At 34.1% G+C, this 5,822-nt stretch overlaps 1 long non-coding RNA gene across 1 annotated transcript; it reads left to right on the top strand.

Annotated features, from left to right (window-relative positions):
* Window positions 1-11: 11 nt before the first annotated feature.
* LOC146526545 (uncharacterized) lies at window positions 12-3,780 on the top strand. Its single transcript, XR_014879393.1, has 3 exons — window positions 12-2,704; window positions 2,878-3,216; window positions 3,290-3,780. It is a non-coding gene; the product is annotated as an uncharacterized LOC146526545 (long non-coding RNA).
* The last annotated feature ends 2,042 nt before the right edge of the window (window positions 3,781-5,822 follow it).

Below are 5,822 nucleotides of genomic sequence, written 5' to 3'. Positions count from 1 at the left end.
GCCATCGTGTATATTAATAGGAATATTTAACAATTTTGATTGTCCTGCTGGGATTATATCTTCATATAAATTTACATTACGGGAGTCATGTACGTATATGGGGTTTGAAGCAGTCTTGGTAATAAGTGTTTTATTTTTATAATCTATTACTGCTTCCCATTTGTCTAACAAATCGGTTCCTATGAGTCCATCGAAAAAATCATGAAATTAATATACATAAAATGTTATATTACGCGGGTCATTAAATTCATTAAAGCTCGGTATAGTTATTGAATAGTCACTTCTAGTTTTGGCATGAACATTACATACTTCAAATGGATCGTAGTTTAAAGGAAAATTATTAAGATATTTTTCTACAACAGTTGGACTTAAAAAGGATTGATTGGCTCCTGTATATGGAAGGTGACGTTGTGTATGTAGATTAATTTCTATCTTAAGGTGTCGGACTTGGAGATTTTCTGAAAATCCTGCTCATTATCGTCAGATGTAATCTCATTAATGGTTTCTATTTGTGACGTAGTGGGATTATCGGTATAGTTTTGGGGATAAGCTTCATAGTAGTCATAGTCATAGTCATAGGGGTATTTTATGTATTCGTTACTGTAATACGGTTCAAAGTCTGTGTAATAATCGTACGAGTAATCGTCTTCAAAGTTATTAAAATTTATTTCCCTTGATTTAAAATAATTTCTCGGGGGAGGATTACCGTATTTTAACCAATTATGTCCTGTAAGTGTATGCTGTGTTGGTGGCAGTGGTCGAGACACAAAGTGGCTCACACCGCTCATAGGTCTAGGAAATCCATTGCCTTGATTGGGCTTCTGTGTGTTACTATTTCGAGGCGGTAACTTAAACATATGACTGTTAGGGTTGTAGTTCGGAGGTGGTGCACCGAACATTCTTTGTGTGTGCGTGGGTAGTCTAGGGTGTTGGTGTTCATTATTAAATTTAAAAGGCTGTGTGTTAGATCTATTTTGGTATATAGGTATACTTAGTGGAAATGTGCGTGGTGCGAATGTGTGGTGAGTAGCGTTAGGTCTAGCGTTACGGTTTTGTTAAATTTTGAAACCTCGTAACGGCTGTGCATGTACATAGTATTAAGTTCTTCCTGTACATATTCCAGAGCTTTTTCTATAGTTGGTGGTCGCATACAACGAATGCGGGATCCTAATGGTTCTTTAAGACCACGAACATAGGCCTGCATTGTTACTTTTTTATATAAATCGCGCTTTGCTTCGATAGTGGTGGATAGTGTCTCATGTAGTGTAACATAGGTCATTAACATGCTAAACAAATTTTGACAATGGTCATAAAATTCTTGAGGGCTTCTATTACCTTGTGTGGCTAAGGAGAGATCATTGTATAGGGCGGTCTCATCCCTTTGGTCGGAAAAGTTATTAATTAAAAGTGTTTTAATACCTAGCCAACTATCGGGTATTCCGTTTGAATTAATTTTGCTTGCTGCTGTGCCCGTTATCTTGTTTAAAATTCCATTTAACAAACATACGTTAGAAAATTCACTACCAGGTAATTCACTAAGATATTGGATCGCTAAATGGTCACAAATTTGAATAAATCGAGTTAAAATATTTGGGTTCCCGTCGAACTCCGGGACAAGGCGGAGGGCCTTAAATATGGTGTCCGGATCGTGAGACATGTTAACTAAATTAATTAAATTAGAATAACTACAATCTAAATTTAAATTTTTTATTTCTTGCGAATTAATATTTCTTAATCTATCTATACCTAACCGACGGGCTTGCCTAGATGGAGGCTCTCGGGTCCTAGATGTGTTAGGATGGAAAATTTTGGTAACTTATGAATAGGAAGGAGCCACACGAGAACAATTCTTATGTACTCACATAAATTGCATTATCTGGTCTCTTCTCAGTTGAATCGAAGGCTGGATTCTACTCCCGGCTGCCACAGGTCCGTAGATTCTGGATTCTCGAACGGTGCTCGATAGCCACCCGGGCGGCACGCGACGCGATGATAATTATCGAGTAATTAATTTAAACCGATCGCGAACCGGCCCGCGAAAATCCTACCGACTGCGCCAATTACGTTTGCGGCAGTCGAGGGATTGAAAAAAAACCGAATAATTATTAATTATTTATTAATTATATATTAATACAATTATTCTTAAAACTAACGACTGCTTTAATCGAAGTGAGAATAAAGAGTGTTTTTAACTTCTAATAAGATATTATAATTACGAGAATTAAAACACAGGTGCATTGGACAATTCGAAGAAATCGCTGGGTGGTCGCCTGAGATCAGGCGAGTACTTTGGTACGTCAGCATATTCGTAGGGTTAGGGTTCCGTAACTTATGCTTTGTATGTGTTATGTATGGTAAATATATTGTTATTTATTTTATACCCTTAATTATATTTTTTTTGCACCCTACCCCTATCTTAATTTGCTATGTCCTCTGCCTTAAGGTTGCCTGGCAGAAATTGCTATTAAGCAATAAGGCCGCCTTTTGTACATTTAGATAATGTTATTGTATTTTTGTGTCTTTTCTTGGGTGTACAATAAAGAGTTATTATTATTATTATTATTATTATTATTAATATTACATAAATGTTTAGAAAACGATACTTGGAGCAATTGTCTGTTCAATCAAATGAAGACTTTTCTTTACAACCATCGACTAGTAGCCAAGCCGAGCTGTGGTTGTTGAAGTGGCAAATAATGAAAGTGTATGTAGACTTTAAAATGATTAAATAATTTATATTTTTTATAATATAACTCTATCTATAATGTTACAATATACCTCATTTAAATGATAAAATAAACTTTAATAATGTCTAAACAGATCATTTTTTTTAGAAGAGTTGTGGGAATTTCATGTTAATATTTTTTTTGTTTACAGATTATTATAAGTGAAAATCTACTAAAAGATTTCAAGAAGTGTGCTGATGATCAGGTTTAAAGTGTTATAGGAAAAAAAAATATTTTGGGAAACATAAAATATCACCTCTTGTGGCGGTTGAACAGTTTCCAATACATGCCAGTTCAAATCCTATTTTTATATGTTTACCAAATAAATAGTAATACAAGCTTATAATTTATGTTAAAATAGTTTTTAACTGCCTCAATATTTTTTCAGAAAAATATTAAGAAAACAGGTGGTGGTACTAAATACTCTCAGTTTTGGATAACCAAATACACCCCAATGTAAACCCATATGATGAAGCAGCTGAATATTTTGGTAGGCCTAGATCCTAAATTTTACAATTAACCAAAAAGTATATTGATATATTTATTAAAATTATTTTTTTCAGGTGAAAATGTTGAAGAAAATTCCAAAAAAAGAGTTGGAACAAAAATCCAATCCATCTATAGATAGGAAAAGGAAACAAAAACTGCAAAGAACTACCTTATTAAAAACACAATCAGCAGAAGCGCTAAAAAGAATTTATTTTAAAAAAATAATTGAGTTGGCCTATTACCAAAAAAAAACTGAAATGCAAAGGTTTAGGTCTGAAAAAAAGAAAAATGAATTAGAAATTGAATTATTAAAGATTAAACTAGAAAAGGCCAAAAAGGATTTAATTTAAAGGAATACATCATACTTATAAATGTTAATTTTTTTACTCTTTTTTATTTTGTTTAGTTTTTTTTTCTTTAATTTTAGTGTGGACTGATATTATTATAGAAATATTTACAAATAATATGTTCCTAAATGTTAAATGAAAATTTTATGTTAAAATTTTATACTATTATTATCAATATCTGTGATTTTTGAGACTGCTAGGTTTTAATTAGGATTAAAAAAACTAATTTTATGTAAAAAATTGTTTTATTTATTAGCCTTTTATGTAGACAAATACTATTTAACAAAAAAAAATACAGTCGAATTGATAACCTCCTTTTCTTACAGAAGTCGGTTAAAAAATTACAAAGAACCTATATACAAATACTATTTAACACTTAATATTATACTGATATAAATTTAATCTAATACAATGAGCCATGACTCATAAGAGCATGAGTAAAATAATTTTAATACATACAAGTAACAAATCTATGTAAAAAGGTATTTTATTACATTTTTAATAATAATAATACACTTATATAATGTGAAATATATATTAAAATGATAACACAAGTTTCAAGTATGAAGCAAAACTGATTTATTTTCAAAGTACCCCACACTACAATTATCAAATATAAATGTCAATGTAGGTACACAATGTAACCACTATAAATTATATATAACATATCTTTCCCCCATACCCATACATATTGAAATACTCATTACAATACAATTAAACAGTTAACAAAATAATAAATTACAAAATATTAATCTAATCAGTGCTTGGGATTCCAATTATATCTGGCCACAATTCTGGTGGTGGTATCTCAATAGGCATATCCGGTGTAGCTGTTCCAGATCTTGAGCTGCGAGCAGTACGGTCATCAACAATCGGGTCCTGGTCAATTACTGGTGATGTTACAGTACGTGCTAAGATCTGGTCAGCATGTCTACGTTGCAGCTCACCATCTTCCGTTCGCACCCTGTAGGAGCTAGGACCCTCAATCATCTCGACAGTAGCTCTTTTCCACTTCTCACCTGGACCATACATCCGTATTAGCACTGGTTGGCCCTCAGCAAAAGTGCGTGCGGGTGTTCTGTGTGCCGCTGCCTCCAGTTGCATCTCAGTAGTAGAGGGTACTGAGTCCGGGTGGAGAGATGATATTGCTGTCCTATATCTACGACCGTTCAATAACTCTGCAGGCGTTTTATTTGTTACGCTGTTTGGCACCGTACGAAGATAGTATAAAGCTTTACTCAATTTCTCACTCCAAGGCATCTCAGACGACGACATTTTCTTTAATTTATTCTTGAACGTCTGAATGGCACGTTCGATCTGCCCGTTAGTTGCCGGATGATACGGCGGTGAGTACAAATGTCTGATTCCATTTTTAGATAAGAATGAATTGAATTCATCAGAGCTAAATGCTCTTCCATTGTCCGACACTAAAACCTCTGGAAGTCCCTGTGCAGCAAATATTTTCCTCAAAACTACGACGACTGTGGATGCACTCATTGAGGGAATGATTTCAGCTTCAAACCATTTGCTGTAACTATCAATCAACACAAGAAAAGTTTTTCCTTGGAATGGTTCTGCAAAATCTATATGAACACGGTTCCACGCTTTATCTGAGGTAATCCACGTTTGTGGGTCTGCTGGTGGATTATTTTTGACTACCTGGCATAGTTCATGTAGGGAACATTACTTATTCTAAATTAATATTATTACATTTACTAAAATCATCCGCACGCAGCGCATTGGAACAATTCAAACCTGTTCCGAGTTTTTTTGCTATGCGTGTCGTAGGCTGCTAGCTAGCATCGCCACGTTTAAAGAGTCGGCTAGAATCGCTTGCGACATTCACTTGTGTATCCATTGCTCTCTTAGCTTGCATTCAATTCTCAACCTTAACTTCTTGCTATTACGTGCTAGTTTAGCTTGTATTTTCTATTGGTATTTATTTAAATTTCTTTATTTCCTTCTGTGATCATTTTCTCTTCACGTATCTGTGAGTTAAATAAATTTGGACAATTTCTCCACAAAATTTCGATTTTTAATTTTACTCATTTAGTGTAAAATAAATAAGATCATATTAAATAGTGGTATCACATCTCAACCGCTATATTGGTGACCCCTAAATTGGTGAGCACTACAATAAATACCCGCATATGTTACGCGAGAGGCCGTTCCTGCATCAAAGAAGATAATAACAGCACCAAAGGCTATCTCTCAATCTGACGTGGAGCAGACACTTGAGAGGCGGACAAGAAGCGGAAGA

Source organism: Heliconius melpomene, unplaced genomic scaffold, assembly GCF_056956725.1.
Source record: "Heliconius melpomene rosina isolate 202511_hmr_F unplaced genomic scaffold, ASM5695672v1 ptg000030l, whole genome shotgun sequence".
In the NCBI taxonomy this organism is placed as follows: domain Eukaryota; kingdom Metazoa; phylum Arthropoda; class Insecta; order Lepidoptera; family Nymphalidae; genus Heliconius; species Heliconius melpomene.
The sequence above is the reverse complement of the archived record's forward strand: the minus strand, read 5'-3'. Positions and strand labels throughout refer to the sequence as shown.